This window comes from Lagopus leucura, unplaced genomic scaffold (assembly GCF_019238085.1).
Source record: "Lagopus leucura isolate 7727_CA_CO unplaced genomic scaffold, USGS_WTPT01 Super-Scaffold_100001, whole genome shotgun sequence".
Taxonomy (NCBI): Eukaryota; Metazoa; Chordata; class Aves; order Galliformes; family Phasianidae; genus Lagopus; species Lagopus leucura.
Window position 1 is genome coordinate 92,893,864 of NW_024962262.1, and position 17,284 is coordinate 92,911,147.

Consider the following 17,284-nt stretch of genomic DNA (forward strand, 5'->3'; position numbering starts at 1 on the left):
ACCAGTTAGACAAAAATGAGGAAAAAAATAATATTTTTTTAAAAAATTTTGTCCAAGTATCATTAAAGCCCATCATTCGAAAAGAATTCAAAGAATAAAAATCAAATCTAAGTTGAAAACCAAGAACAGCTTAAACTGTATCATCACAGTAGAGTAAAAATAATAATTTGCTCCCCAAGTAAAGTGCTATCCTTCTAAGCAAATTTTTAATTGCATATTCTGTATTTAAACATATTAAAGACATTACACATTCTGTAATTAAATATACTGTAATTAATTATTTAAAAATATTATATTTTTAAAATATTATATTATTAAAAATAATAAACATTACAATATTGTAATATTGTAATAATTGTATTCTGTAATTAAAACATATTAAAGACATAAGATTTCTTCACCAACAGAAGTCCAACTGCCATTTGCCTACAATCTCTTTTCATTAGAAAATGTACATGCATAGATTGCTTTACAGACTTCCTATGAACAACCCAATCCAAGCAACTGCTATTCAAGCCCTAATATCTACTTAAAATGATGTCTAGAGTTACAGCCCTGATTTCTTTTCACAGTGAGTTGCAAAGCTTTTGTTTTCCCCATATTCTTTACAAAACCCTTGTTTACCCTTGTAAATTAGTAGTTCAGACTGTCAGATACCATTTCTCCATTCAACAAATGGCCTTACATCAGCTTCTTTAGAGCTTTCACAGCCAGCATGGGGAAGACAGAAGCAGATAAATTTAGATTATGAAAATTAGTTGAAACCCACGCAATACAAAAACAACTGTACTTCTTGGAAGCCATGTGTTTCAGTTGCAAAATTTGTCCCAAAGCCTACGCAGACAGTTTTACTGTGAAAATGATAACAAAACAAAAACAACCACCTTAACACTTCAGAGATTTTCATGTATTTTAGTTGACACGTGAGTACTAGCCTCATTATACATTTTCATTGTAATTTCTGCTTCCAAATCCCTTAGGCTCATTTTCAAACTCTGCTGAGTTACTATCACTGTATATTCCCTTACCAAACAGCACATGTATCAAGGCAGCTATACTGATAAAGTGTTTGCAAACTTAATCTCCAATTTTTTATACCTGGCATTGCTATGACAACATACTACCACACTACAGCTCCAGCAATGCAGGAAGCACTATTCATTTCTACAGTGCTTTCTTCTATCATCAGGTTTCCAATTTCCTGTATTACTTACTTTGAATTCTTGTGAATCAATTCAGTTGGTGTTTTAATTTTCCCAGGTCTAATGCAACTTTACATCCTCACAGAAAAAAAAAAAAAAGCCATTTATCATAGTCTTCAGTGTATGACCTTTTCTCAGAAACTATTCCTACAGACAACTCATTTCAGTTCTTAGCAACATCAACTTCACCTAACAAACTCTTCTCCTTTCAGGTTTTCCAACAGCTTCAATGACCCTTAGCTTTACTGCAGATTTGTTGTATACATTTTTTAAAATATCCTGCATATTTAACCTGATTTCTCATGTTTTATTTACTAGTCTTCCTTCCTGAAGTTTCTGTACTTCACATTTCCTTATACTTTTTGTATTCATTATTAACTTTTTCTTTCAATATATTATACTTCAAATAAGCCAAGTCTTATTTATACTTCAAATACACCTCCTTTCTTTTTTTTTTTATCAGTTAATTAAAAGACAAAAACCACTTTCTTCCTCTCAGTGTGCTTCTCCCACCTCTTTCTCTAGTCTCATACAGTTGATCAGAGTACAGAAAGAACAAGTTTTTTGTTGTAAAACTATTCCTTTGAAAACAGAAGCCCACAATGAAGGTAAAAGGATTTTGGAGAACAAAACTCATTTGAAGGGCTGTCAAAAGCAACAGGTTAACAACAACAACTCTCAAAAAACTTGAACAACCATGGAGGAGACCAAAAGCAACATGAAGGGTATCCAGAAAAAAACCTCAGACATATGGAAAGTAATGTCCTGAGAATAAAGAATTCAGGTTGCTACTTTTATGGAACTCATTTCAACTGGCTAAATAGCTGACACCAATTTAAGGCAATTATGAAAATAAAGATGAAAAATAAACACACAAGCACTTAGCAAAACAAAACTGAGCTATTTGAAATATGTTTAATGAGTAACACAGACTATCTGCTAGAAGTTCAGTCTCCAGCCTCTAGCTTCAATGCTTAGCCTCCATTCCCTTACTGGTTTCTTTAGGGAACATAACAAATTAACACAGTTTTTTTGCATGATGTGAATATCTGCCTATTATGTATTAGAATGAAAACCACCCACACAGATCTCATGTAGAACATCAAATGGTCATTAAGGAGAAAGAGGATGCTTATTAAAATTCCCAAACAAGCAAAAGAAATGTAACGGTTCTACACTGCAACAGTATCATCTAGACCTCCTTACTGACAATTTTGGAAATATATCCAGTTCATAATATTTTATTAGTCTATATAAAACATGCGATTTATCTCTTCCAGAAAACCTCTTACTGTTATTCTTAGACCCAGTATTTAATTAGCCTTTCAAGCTAATGTTCCTGATATTTGCAAAGAAATCATGTATTTAAATTGTTTTTATGTCCAGAACATTACCAGGATATAACTTTCATGATCAACACGTATTCCTAATAACACTCTTGCCATCCTTGCTTCACATTATGTTATTAACTGTGTTCTGGTGTCTGTCCTCTAGTGAGTGTACCAAAGGTATCCCAGCTAACCCCTGCCTGTTACAGACAAGCTGAGTGCTTCCTGTTCTCTTTACAATCTCTATCCCAACTGCACTTATCTAACTACCTACCTACCTAAGACCAATGGTATCTAGAATAATACTTTGATCCTGCTCAGGTACTATCAATGACTACACAAAGGGTCCAGAAGATGCAGCATCTACCTGAAGCCTCATATTCAGATCAAACCAATTACATTTTGAATTATTTGCTTTCTGATATGTAACCTTCGTAAGTGTAACCAGTTCAGGTATAACAGGACATCATGCCAATTCACCATTCATCTTCTATAGGCCAAATTGCTTTTCATTTCACCAACAGCCTGCATACTGTAAAGTGTACAAGTCAGAGAGCTTGTGCTGTTGACAACTCTTAGAACATCACAAAATTTTCTGATTTTATCCTCTCCTGATTTTTCACAGGCATTTTGCTAGTATAAAGGGTTTAAGCAAATTCTCCAAAAATAGTTCCAGAATATATTGTATGGATTATTTGCCAAATATGAGCTGTATCTGGTTTGAGCTGTCTTTTCTCTCCAGTCCTACCTAATATCTTCTTCCAGATTTTGCCACAGTATGTGCTAGAGGCTTCTGAGGAACAGAAAAGAAAGACCAGCAAGTAAAATATCCAATAATGTTATTTTTGCCCAGGAGGTCCTATCTGCACAGAGCTGTCTATATTCACTAGAGCTGTTTGCTATCTATGTCATATGACAACAGAGCAGGAGAAGGAAATATCATGCTGTACTAAAATTTTAACCTGTCCCTGCTGGGCTGGAAATCCCAGTGGTACTGTTCAGGTTTGACAACACTGTATGAACCCACACTCTTTCTTGCAGCTGATGATAAGCTCACACACAAGTATGTTAAGTGTTACCAGCCTACCATAATATCAGTTTTATTTAGGAGAGTTTTTGACAGTTGGTAAAATAATGCATTACAAGAACATCCGGTCATCAGAGAGGCAGGCTTAATTGCAATACTCAGACCAGCACGATGAATATACTATTGGGATGACTATCAAGATAATAAATAGAAATTATCCAGGATCATTCTGTATGCATTTAACTCATTTCTGATGACAGTAGGATGGGAAAACAAATATATCATTTACTTACCTGTACAGAAGTGCTTAGTCAAGACATGATGAATACAGTCATCTTAGAAAAGACACTTAAGACTCTATTGCACTGATATGCTTGGAAACTCATTTACTAAATACAGTTGGTGTAGAATTCATTTTTCCACAACATTTTCATTTCTTTATTTGACATTAAAAAAAAAAAAAAAAAAAAAAAAGAAGCGGAAGAAAAAGCTAAGGCTATAGAGCAGGAAAAACACACTGCCAATTAAAATTGCTAAGTCAGAAGAAAAAAAGATGATAGTTCAAAAGAGGACAAAAGTAGGGGTCTAATTAGAGTCAAACAATCTTCTTACCTGGAAAGAATCAGAAGAATGATTTCACTGTATGATGAAATCTTAATGCACTTGATAGCAAAATAGTTTATTGCATTTCTCAGGGGGAATACATTCATGTGTTGCACTTCATTTAGAGTCATCTAAAAATAGAGAAAGCAACATCTAAGGAACTACAACTGGATTTCTGTGAAGAAAATACCTTAAGAATAAGCAGAAAATAATCCCAGGATTCCCCACATATTTACACTTTGTAACTATCTGTTAACTCTTGTTTGGTTCAAAGAAGTAATTAAAAACTCCTTGCTCGTACAGACTTTCATAAATCTCAACTTTGAACTGGAATAACACCATTTATGATGCTTCTGGAAAATCTCAGCTACTGTACTGATACACCAGTTACTCTTCTCTTATTTTCTGGACTTCAGCATAAACCATGAAATACAGAGTGACTTTTTAATACACAAATAGCAAAAAGCTCAGCATTGTCTGCAGCACTGTGCAAACTCCACAAATCCAGAGAAAATTGTTCATCTGATAACAGCCCTTCTTGGAAGATAACATGAGAGCTCTGAAAAGTATATACCACGCTAAAGTCAGAAGAACTGAATAAGACATTAGTAGCAGCGGCATTAGTAGATGTCATGGCTCATATCCTGAAATTTTTACATATGTTGACTACTTTATGGAGTGGATATTATGCACAGTATTCTCCAATATGCTGTTTTACAAACCGTCAGTTCAAAATACTAAGCCTTACCAATATATTTAGAATTTGTCCAGGGATTTCCCTCAGCACGTTACTGTGCTGTTTCTACTAAGGGAGTTAGCCAAAAAGCTTCAATCTGTATCCACTCCTTGCTCAAACCCCACCCTCACCAACGAAAACAGTTCTCTACAAGACAAAGGTTTCATCATATGTAAGTGCAGTATGTGCCACGCTGTGTACTGTTTCATACAATCAAGAATATCCTGAGTTTGCAGAGACACATAAGGTTCATCTAGACCAACTCCTGGCCCCACTCAGCACCACCCAAAATCCAAACCCTTTGTCTGAGAGCAGTATTCAAACACGCCTTGAACTCCAGCACTTGGGGCTGCACCCATAGCACTGTGCAGCCCGTTCCAAGCCCAGCGCCCTCTGGAGCAGACCCTGTCCCTGACCCCCAGCTCCCCTCTCCTGATGCAGCTCCATGCTGTTCCCTCGGGCCCGTCGCTGTCACACAGAGCAGAGCTCAGTGCTGCCCCTCTAGATTCTTCACCATCTTTGTAGCCCTCCTTCAGACTCTCTGCAATAGGTTTATGTCCTTTTTGTAGTGAGGTGCCCAAGCCTGCACATGTCACTCAATGCGAAGCCAGACCAGCACCCTGCCCCTGACACCCAGCTGAATGGGCAGTGGGTATTCAAGCAGGGTTTGCTATGGATTAATATGCTCCTGAATATGCAGCGTGTGCTCTTTTACTGCTGGGTCCTTTATTAAACTACCTGAGTATTAGTGGCTCTAAATTGATATGATTAAGGTTTAATGAACTACTGATTAGCACTAATGAACACAACTGAACACACATTTTATTAAATGATTTGTCTCTTTTGAAATGAAAGTAATGTTGGGCCCATTAATAAAAATTATTTGGGTCATTTCTGAGCAACTGTTACACTCCTTGGAGAAAAATGATAGAAATCAGTCAGTATGCAATCTTATTAGCTTTTACACACATCTAATGCTTCAATAGTTCGAGTTCACAGTATCTATTTTCTAGGTTTAGTAAGGTCAGAAAAAAATTTAGATAAGTCTATATAAGTTTCTTTTGACATGGCTCATTTGCCTCTATGACCTGTCAGGATCAGAAGTTACTTATCATGCAGGGGACTTTGTTCCCTAATTTTAAGCAATAAAATGAGCCTGACTGGGAAAACACATACAAAACAAAACAAACAACAACAAAAAACAACTCATGGTTAGAGAAACAATTATTTCTTCATATTATAGTATGTTTTCTGTATCTTCTTGGTCCCAAAGTTTCTGGAACCAAGACACAACAAACACAATCCTTCTTCCACAAGACACAACACTAATTTACCTATAATCCAAAGGTTAAAAGTTGGAAATGGTTTCCAATGCTCTTTACAGAAAGACTGAGGAAGCATTAATGAATAACCACTCTCCTCATATGAGGGTAAAATGGAGTTGTTTGTCTTACAGGACAAAAATAAATCATAGAGTATATGTAAGTGCTCTTGAATCTGCTATGACAAGTGATGAAAATGTTTTAGCTTATTGTTTAGAAACCTGTCTCATAATACCCAAAATTACATGTTAGGTTATTAAGATATCATTCAGATTAAAAACAAATTTAAAAAAAAAAAAAAATGTTCCCAAATAGTTGCCTGCTTCCTACTTCAACTCAAATCAGATACAAAGGAGGAAGGAGTAACACGAACAGTGACCAGGACAGTCTTCTTCAAATGCTGCATAATCTAACAGGTAACATAAACGGACAAAGAACCTCCAAGGACTAAAAAATGATTTTTTCTTTCTACTTTCATAGACTCTGATGACCATAGTAAGCCTCAAGTCAAATCAGTAAACTTCTACATGAGTTACCTGCCGTCGATGTGTTACATTTAAGGCTCTGATGATGAGGAGAAAGCTTAAGGAAACCAGACACACACCAATTGCAAAGTTCATGGCACAGAAAAAAAATAATTAACAAGTGCCTATTGACTTAAGAGAGTCTTCTCTAGTGCAAGGATCATTATAGTTTTTAAATCACTTATCCTTTTGTTAAAGCATGTCCTACCACTCTCAAAGAAACCTCAAAAACAGAGCTAGGGATTTAAAATGTATATATAATATAAATCGTCTTATGTAAACAGCCAGACCCACTATCTCTCACATATTAGGTGAAACAATTAATGTAGAAAAATTGAAGCAGAGATAGACTAATGAGACCTTTACAGGATAATTTCTATATAATTCAGTATAGTGGGCTAAATGCTGCTTCAAATTGTTCAAAAGTGAAATAAGAAGAATCCACATGCATTTCAGTCCAGCTGCTCTGCATCAAAAAGAATGAAACTGATGGCAGAATTTCACCTATTGCCAGTCTCAAAATAGATTTCTTCCTAGATACTTTGAAAGTTTTCATGCGTAACATAAGAAGAAAAGACAGAGCACATGTACATGGATACAGCCTCCATCAAAGCTTAGGGAAATCACTGGGAATTTCCCTAAGGACTTCAGTCTTTGAGCTGCTTTTACAGTTGAAGGGAGAACGTTGATAGTCTACTTTATGAACGAACACCAAGGGAAGAAACTCTCCCTTTTGATATTGATCATTCATAGTGCTGTAAAAGCACTTGGATGAAACTGAGGAAAACCACCCAAAACCTTTGTTACAAGGGTTGTTACTGAAGCATTGAAGTTACTTTGGGAGTTGGTAAGGCCTTACAACTGTTGGCAATGGACATTACTACTGTCACAGTTTTTATTATTTCTGTTATTGGTATTTCACATCATAATATCATGTAGTGCACTGGGAGCTAAAGAGTTAATGCTCTAGTTGTGTGGATTGTCAATAGTTCTGGGTTTACCTTTCTCAGAAGAGAAGAACTACAAAGAATTCACTGTTCTGTTTCTGCTTTCTGTTTAGAGGTAAAGATAAAATGGATTGGGAGTCACTAGATAGCCCTTCTTTTCCTGCTCATCTCTGCAGTGAGTGCTCCCTAGCTGTCTTGCCTTCAACATTTGAGTAAGGCCTGTGGTTTTTTGGACACACTCTCCCTCATTTTATTTGATTTATTAGCTTCAATTCCAATTATATTGCATTTTACTGTGTTATCTCACATTCCTCTATCATATTTTGTAAATTAGTTTTCTCCCTTAGCTCATTGCCGCTGTTTTGCCTTTAGGTCCATCTCGAGGCATGGGCCTGTGGGTCCCTCTGCCCCATTTAGTGATGGAACCAGGCTGAACCAGGCCAGAACTGTGACAGCTACCACTTTTAAAAAGCTTAGTGCAGGTTTCAGCATGTACCAGTGGTGAAAGTGGGACTTCAGAGGGAATGACATCCCTTCAGAATCTCCTGTAATCTCCTAAGCAACCCCTGTTCAAGACTCCTTTGTTTCCAGGAAGACAGAATTTGTCCTTACTTAGTATGTAGAGAGTTTCTTCAATACCAACATGTACAATTTATATTTGTTATCTTCTCACCTGTTTAAGCAGACAGTCTTCCTTATTGTTTACAGAGAAAATATTCATTTTCATTTGTGGATTAAGACATCACTGCTTTAAAGAGTACTAACCAATTTCAAACCCTCAGTTACAGAAGCCAGCTTTAATTAAAAAGCAAAGAAGAAAATTAATGTGCTTTCCACTTCCAGAAGTATAATCCAGAGAAGAATACTAGAGAAGAAGGAGGTGGTTTTAATTTTTAGGGTCTTCATCAAAACTGCTATTATTAAAATCACAGGAATTATCTAAGAAGTAGGCTGCTCTGAAATTTAACTTAATTAACCAGTGCATTGGAAGAATGTGTGCAGTGCAAATATGCATACTCTGCAGGAAAAAAAAAGCACCCACGGCTTTAAGAAACAGACAATGTAAAATATTTACATGAGGACTGGTGTTGAATACGTGCTACATCAGACTTTCTAGAGCATTAAGAACATTAACTGTTTGGGATTAAACAGCAGCATCCTCTGTAAGAAAGTTTTTCATAATATACGGACTGTTGCTAGGTACTACCAGCACTTCTGATGGGTTTTTAGTTTGTTCCATAGCTAAAATTGTTTCTAAAACTTTGTTCGTACTGAAGTTATGAATGAGCATAACCCCAATCTAAAAGATTTGTAATAACAAACACATCAAGAACTTTACTCAACCTCGTCCCTTAGAAAACTGTGTTAAAAAAATGAAACAGTCACTTTTAGGGCTTATAACACAAAATGAAGTGGTAGGACTTTGGCATTTGAAACCACTGCTTAACTGGCTAGCTATAAATCTTAAAAAGATGCACATGATTTGAAATAAAAAAGATATCAAAATTCTCCCTTGAACTTACAGTAAGTATTAAGTTTCAGCAACATGTTTGTTTGTTAGTTTTTTAAAAACACATTAAGAATCCACTTCATCTTAAGAAAGATTTCTCGGGAGCTGGAAAACAGCCAAGAGAAAACCAAGGTCTTAGGAGCAAGAAATTTGATTACACCTTCATTTCTGAGGGTGAAAAAAAGAAATTCTGGATTATCTCAGCATCTTACAAAGGACAAAACACTGAAGTTACGTCTCTAAAGCTGTATATTACTCCTGAACTGTAAAACGTGCATCCTTAACTAGTTATTCCCCCAGAATGTAACACAATGGCTCTCCTTTTAGGGCACGTAAGAATAAAAAACAAGATAGTTAAAGAACTGACTCAAAGCACCTGGTAAATTTGACAAGAATTTACATTATCATGAAAAAGTGAAAAGACTAAAATAGTTTCAGCTGTTCAGACAGCAAGAGTAGCAGGTCCATGGCTACATTTAACAAAATTATATTATTATTATTATATATTATTACATTACTATATTATTATTTAGGTAAGATGCTTCCCCTATTGAAACTTCCTTACTTAAGTTAGATAGTTGATGGCTGCATACTCTTCAAGACTCTTCCATACAGTCTGAGTGGCAGCCTGAAAGCCTCACGGGACATTTCTGAGCTTGTACCACACAAGCAATGGGTCAAAATATTTACTTCAGACAACAACCATGAAACTTCATTTGCAGCTGCTATTTTCTTTCTAATTAAAGACTCATTTCAAAGCAGAGTGGAAATAATGTGTCTGCTATGGTTAATATTTAATCAGTAGTCTAGCATGCCAACCATGTATCCCTTGTAATAGCCCAGGGTCAGTGCCCTGGCTCCCACTGGGATGCCATATGGCTGCGTCCAGAAGACTGGAAGCCACAAATACCCTATCGTGGGCTGAATGATCATAGGAATCAATGAGGATACTAATTATTAGGTTTGAAGAGCTGACTCATTCGTTGTGGGAGCGAACATTATCTTAACAACCTTGAATGTTTCACAGCATAAAGTGAAAATATGTTATTATTATTAAAAAAATCAGATTTAAATGAACCAAGTTTTTCCAGCCATTTACACTTAAATAATTTGTGATTTATCTGTATATAATACAAGCATGACACTTGCACTGGTTCTCCAGTCCAAGGATAGCATCATAAACGCAATTCAGTTTTGATCCACTTAAAATCTTGGCCTGTACATGTGTACATGTTAACTCCTTCCTTTCTTACCCAGTTATAGAAGGATTCTCTCAAATCTGTTTCTGCAAATGAAAAGTTTCTCAGATTTCACAAACACCAGAACACTTCTTTGAAGTACAGAACTTAAGCAGCATTTAGTCATACATTACTCTTTTAGGGAGAATACACGTCTGTAATACAACATCTCCTGAACCCGATTCCCTGTTCATGTATGCTGCAAACCTAGACGCCTATCCATAAGTTGCCCCTAGAGAGCTTAGCAACCCCCTTTGCTGTGTTCCTCCAGCAACTCAGTACATTTTCCCAGTACATTCAAACTCCTGATAAAAGAAAACCTCATTACAGTTTGTATACTGATATCTCAGAAAGTAATTTTGTCTGAAAGAGAGGCTGCACTCTAGAGAGTGCAGAATCCCACCATTTGTAGCAGGATGTTAGGCAGATAGGATATCATAAAACACGTCAAGAATCTTTGCTGGAAGAGGAGGGAGCTATAAATAAAACTGGTTTAAGAAAGTCATGGATAGCTGTGAACAACAGCTCATCTTCCAAACTTAGCATCAAGCCAATGATTAATAGTTTGGCTAAGGTGAAACTGGAAATAATCGCCATTACTGAAGCCAGTCGTATGACACATGTTTAATACTTAAAAACTAGACAAAATTCAGACTCAAACAGCATTTCATAGAGTCACAGAATTGCTCCAGTTAGAAAAGACCTTAAAGATCAAGTCCAACCACAGCCTAACCATACTACCCTAACTCTAACAACCCTCCACTAAATCATGTCCCCAGGCACCACAAACAAATGGTTTTTAAACACATCCAGGGGTGGTGACTCAACCACCTCCCTGGGGAACCTATTCCAGTGCTGAACAACCCTTTAAAGTTTTTTTCCTGATACGTATAAAGTTTTTCCTGATATTCACAGGCTGCTCATTCCTTCTTCCTGAACAGAAACTGAATTTTCTTCTTTCTCTTCTCATTTGTAGTAGGACAGTGTATCTACTGCACAAAAAGGACTGAACTCAGCATGCAATCTTCTACAGAAAAGATCTACTATAGCTTTAAATTTTTCTCCCTCCACTGCAGAATAGGCTACTGGTAAGGCACTTCCCAAAATACAGATCAGTACTTCAGGTTCACTCAGTGAACGCGGGACAAAATGAGTATTAGCATACTAATCTAACAGAGATCTCCGGCACTGACAACACCTGCATCAGCATATTCTGGTGATCCCAGAGGTACCTCGGCAGACAAACACAGGCGCGATCCCGCTCCTGCTCCCGGCTCCGTACTGAGCACTCACTGCCGCTCTCCCTGCTTTTCGCAGCAGAGCGGGCCGAGGAAAGAAGCCTTCCCCGCAACCTGCTCGCAGGGCACGGCCGGCACTTCACCCCAAGAGCAGATCCTGCAGCTCTCACCTGCTCTGTATCTTCGCGTGGCTCCTGAGAAAACCGAATTCATGACCCAGGACAACCCAGTGTAGGTCTTTAGTCCCCTCTAGTGGCTAAACTGCTTTCCACTGATCCGAGCTGCTGCGGCTGCCATGGCGTTAACTCCTACTGGCCTTTCAGCTGGAGCCTGCGACTTTAACTCCTACACAGCTTATTCCTATGGACAAGCCACCCAAGAAATGAATGCCCTTTCTTTTATTATTAGCTGGCTCATAGGGTGTCGACATGGGCTCCTCACAGACACCATCTCTGGAGCACAGCTGAAAAGAGATGCGGCATCACAGCCCAGGGTTGACACTTAATCTAGGCAATTCACTTTCTGTAAAGCAATTTGCTACCCATGGATGAGCTCTCTTACAAAATTAGATAACTACTGGTATAATTATCAAGGAATGAGGAAGCATTCCAGGACATGCACGTTTTTCTCCAGCCATCCAGCGCTTAGGTGGAAGACCTTGAGGAGTCTTATCAAATTGGGAAGGATTCAGCATGGGACACGCTGTTTTTCTAGTAAAAAAGATACAACCTTCCCTCACTTTTCTTTCAGCCACTGGAGACTTCAATTCTGCAGCTGGATCCCAGCCAGACTACGAGGCACTGTGAAAAACACCGTTGATTTCGTTGAGGCTCCACGCTAAAGCAAGCGGCATGGACTAATCTTGGGATTTCTATCATTGCAAGTCATGCAGTAAATGGGCTTTCTACTCAGCTCACTTCTAGAAGTTAGGAAATTATACGAGAACCTCAGATTTCTCCTAGTTCTGTCTCTGCAAGCCTTAGAGAAAGGCTTCAAAGAAAAACTCCTTAAAACTAAAGAAATAGAAACAAAATGAAGCAGTACAGCTCTTCAGAAAAGTAGACGTTTAATTTTGGTTTGTATCATTTTAATTGCATTTTAGAGAGCTGTTGTAGATGCATGATCAGGAGTATCAATACTAGATACAGGGCCTGTTTTATGGTCAGCACGAAGCTTGAACCAGAGAAATCACTGGCAGAGAAAAGGAGGAAGAAATTACTTTTGACTTAGATGCACATGTTCTCAAACACCTTAAAAAAAAAAAAGGAAATTCTAGAATATATGTACTTATTCTCTTTCTGTGTAACTCATGTATTGCCACCAATGCACTTTCTAGTAGGGTGAGGAGGAATCCTTCTTCAGGTGCAAGCATAGCTCTCATTTAGCCCTCAGTAGGCAAATTCATTATGGAGGAAAGTGGGCAATCTACAGCATCTCAGGCACTCCTCTTTCCAACCAGGCTGAAGATGGCGTGTCTGCATGGAGAATTACAACAGCAGTTCCCATGTGGCCATATAGTTCTTCTCCGCTCTCAGCCTCTGGTGGAATTTTTCCATTTTACACATTGTTCAGAACTTGCTACAGTGATTTCTAAAGTTCTATAACTGTGTCAAATGCTCATATAAATGACTATTTCTCTAGCTTTGTTTTCCCAGAAATTCTTCCAGTTTTACTTTTAGTGGAAACACTAGTACTGAAATACCTGCATGGGAGGAATAGAACTTTTTAGGTCCAGTGAAGTTAGTCTTTTAACAATCAAGCCACTGTTAGTTTATTCCAATGTTGCTACATAATACATTACCCTTATGACTCTGTTACATAGACTATCTTAGGTACTGATTTTACCTACCTTTAGAAAAAATAAATAAATCAATGACAACTCATTTTTCTTTTATATTTCAATGACATCTCATTTCACGAGCACCCTTTTCATCATTAATAGTACATATAAAGGCTAATTCTCATTAATAAAGTATAAAAATAGAGGGCAAAAGACACAGAAGGGAAAGATTGCAGCATGGTCACTGCTCTGAGTCCCATCTCCTAGATTTACCAGGTGCTCGACCAACCTGAATTTGTTCAGTATATTATGTTACTGAAGGTCTACAGAGAGAAATTATTATCTCAAAGCACTTTGCAAACATTGAGTCAATTCTACAGAAAGACACCCTTGTGTCTTGAAAGAAGAATGATTCCTTATTTAATCAATGAGGGAAAAAAATGAAGCACAGAGAGGTTAAGTGACTCATCAAGGTCATACAAAAGAGGCTGATTCTGCTCATAATTAAACTCCCTTTAATGTTAGCAGAAATGAGATTAGACCAAATTAAAAACAGAGTTGCCATCAAACCCAGGTCTTGGATTAGCAGAACTGATCATTCCACCATTAAGGCATGTTTCTTTCCAGATCAGAAATTACTATTGGAAGGAAGACTGTTTATCTGCTTCTTCATCCAGATTCAAATACTTTTATGTCCTTTATGTGAGCTAACCAGGTAATCTCATCCTTCATTTTCCCCCCTCCCTCCTCCCACAGACATAGACTGTTTTAAGCAATTAAACATTTATGCCAAAACAACACAAGCTTGTATAAAGCTACATAATTTATTACTGTTATTACTGTTTGCCTAAACAGGAAAGTAATACTTCAGAGGCAGAAAAACTATTTCTTCAGCTCTGGTGAATAATGCTCTGTAATGTAAGGTAAAGGCCTTAAGTATAAAACAGAAAAGCACAGAACTGTTTGGCAGTGGCAGTGTTTCATTCAGATCTTGTTACAAAAATTAAATTTGCATTTCAATGCAATATTTTTTGTCAAAGAAAAAGGTTGTTGGTTGTTTTTTTTTTCTTTTTTAAATATAGGTATAACTGAATCACAACAGTTCATTTTAGACTGAACAAAAAACTCCAAGTTGACTCAGAGTGGCCTTTATGTTTGTTCAGTCTAATTTACTGGCAAGTTTCTGTTCTGAACCAAATTCTTACTTCTGCCTTTGATTTTACAGTTTGGTCATTGAACTGAAAAATCCATTCATCACCTAATTTGATCATGATTTCACAGAGAAGGAACTAAAGCACAGAGAAATTGTGAATTTTTCAAGCCAGAACAGGAAGTCTGTGACACAGACAGAAATTGGATCAACCCTGTTAGACCTGTAATAACAGCATCATGCTTAGATCATCCTTTTTGTCTGTGCCAGTGTATCTGCAGCATTTTGCTTAGCTGTAGCCAACAAATCAAACATGAACTGAAATGAAATGAGCAGAAAGATGCAATTAAAACCACTTGTTCTTCCTCTGACAGCGTCAGTTAGGTTTAGGAGGAGAGGATGGAAAAAGAAAAAAGAAAACTCTTTGCCCAAGGAGTTTGTTTGGTTCTGCAAGACACCCAAGATAGCCATGATAACAAGCATCCAATTGCTCTTGCAGTATGCACCTGTCAAAGCAGGGCTGGTTCTTGTCCAGATGGCATGGGAGACTACATGTCCCAGCCATATGAAACCATGCACACATCCATAGCAGATTCAGCTCTCTGAGCAAGAACAAATCCCAAAGGTGCTCAGCTATGCAGACAACACAGCCAAAGTAGAGCAGGGACTTCTCCACTAGAATTCTCTCTTACTGCTGTTGTTATTTCTGTATCACTTGCTACTGCAGTCAGTATGTTTCAGTTTTTCTCAGTGTTTGAGAAAAAAAGCTCCTAGGGACTGCTTTGCACCAGGATATATCAGGGTTAATACTCCACTGCTGCTTCTTGCCCCATTTCAAACCAGGTAAGTTACTCAAGATTTGCCTACATGCCAAGCTTGTCTCAATGAAGACAGTTACGAAACATAAAAGGAGGAACATCAGAGTCTCCTGAAACAACCTGAGAGCCTGCTGCAAGTCTAGTGACACTGCTAAAAGAGATGGCAATGAAAAGCAAATACCCATCTGTACAGATTCTGCTTAAGCACATCACAAAACATCATGTGAACTACTGCTCCCTTTGCAGTCCTGATTTCAGCAAACATTTAATTTGCAGAGTTACACCTCTGGATAATGTCTTGTATTATGCTGATTGTTCTTATTTGGGAATAGATCCAAATCACAACATTTGAAGCTAGCATCAACATGCCCTGAAAAATTGGGTGTGCATGTATGAGGAACATTTTAGACCAATATTTTTTCAAGATCCCTCATCTGCTCCTATATTTTAATCTTGGCAATTTCTTTTCTCAGCTTCAGCTATCAAAAGTGCTTGGATCTAAGAATGTGGAATCAAGGCTCAGCAAAGGACCTTCTGGCAGCACCAAAAACTGCACTCTCAAATATCACGGCAATCTCCTGCTGTGCGATTGCTCACAGCAGTTGCATCAGGCAACCAGGCCACTCAAAAAGAACCATAAGCTCCCGTCTGGGCACAACCCAAGTGAAGCAGCAACCATTTAACTCTTCTCACCACGATATCAAAAATACTAGGTGGAAAACCACTGTAATTATATCCCATATGTAACTAATGAATATTTCTATTTTAAGAAAAGTACCATATTAGTCAAGATTCAATTACAATTTATTTACCTGAATTACTATTTCCATTATGAGGCAAAATTCTTGATAAAAGAGAGCAAACATATTATTTACCATACTTAAGCAGAGTCCTCAGTATCATACTGGCCTTAGGGTGAATGGAGGCTGCCCACTACCTTTTCAATTCCCCTAGTTCCAAAGACAATATTTCTCCTTTTATAACTGAGATGGCTTTTCTCTCCGTACAGCATTGCCAACTTGTTGAAGGTACTCATAATGGTTTCAGGATTGAGAGTTTTCAGCAGTTGCTTAACAGAATACAAACAAGATCAAATGCTGCAAATCCACCTGCAAATTATTAGTTTCCTGCATGAGTAAATTCATTGAAATAAGTTCACAAGTATCTCCATTATAGTGTTTGCAGAACCGAAACTTAAGCTAGGAAACATTAAGTCAAGTGCACTGTTGGATTAGTTGTCTGCAGAGGCATGAAAAACATCTCCAAACTATGCCTGAAAGTCTTTTACTAACATTAGCAAAACAAAAACCCTTGAAATAGCCACCTGAAGCTTCCAGATACAGAGATTTCTGTACTGAAAGAAAGGAAGGTGTGATCATGACATCAAGCTTATCAATAAGAAATAAAGAGGTCGTAATAAAAACAGCCTTAAAAACTGCTAGAAATCTACTGACCTACCTTCAGTTCCTCATTTTCACTCCTCACTGAATCTGTTCATGCCGCTCAGCGCAAGAGGGGAACAGCATACTGAGAAGCACAAAAAACACAAATGATCTTAATGCGATGGAAACAAGGGAAACTGATGTGGTAACAGGGTGATTTACTTGCAGAACCTGATCGGCAAATTCTATTATTTGAAGTGTTGCATATGTATTGTCCATATAACATGCCAGATACAGACAGAGGGCAGCTTTAGATTAGATTGAGCCTGCCAATACCCCTTGAAAATACAGGAAAATTCAGTTTTCCAGACACCAGGAAAGTATTAGTCATGTCCCCATAAGAATTGTGACAACTTAATTATGGGAACAAGTAATATTTTGTATCAAAACCAGCTTACACACAGAACAGATATTCATAA

General features: G+C 37.5%; 1 long non-coding RNA gene across 2 annotated transcripts in view; it reads right to left on the bottom strand.

The window, feature by feature from the left end:
* The window catches only part of LOC122178087, a 253,855-nt gene extending 236,911 nt beyond the window's left edge, over positions 1-16,944 (bottom strand). The window contains exons 1-2 of one of the 2 annotated variants that reach the window (XR_006178232.1): positions 16,882-16,944; positions 4,170-4,291 (exon numbers count right to left, since the gene is read on the bottom strand). This is a non-coding gene — a long non-coding RNA (uncharacterized LOC122178087). Of the gene's footprint in view, positions 1-4,169; positions 4,292-11,845; positions 11,881-16,881 lie in introns of those variants that run through there. The other variant, XR_006178231.1, reaches the window with a different exon arrangement.
* Between the last annotated feature and the right edge of the window lie 340 nt (positions 16,945-17,284).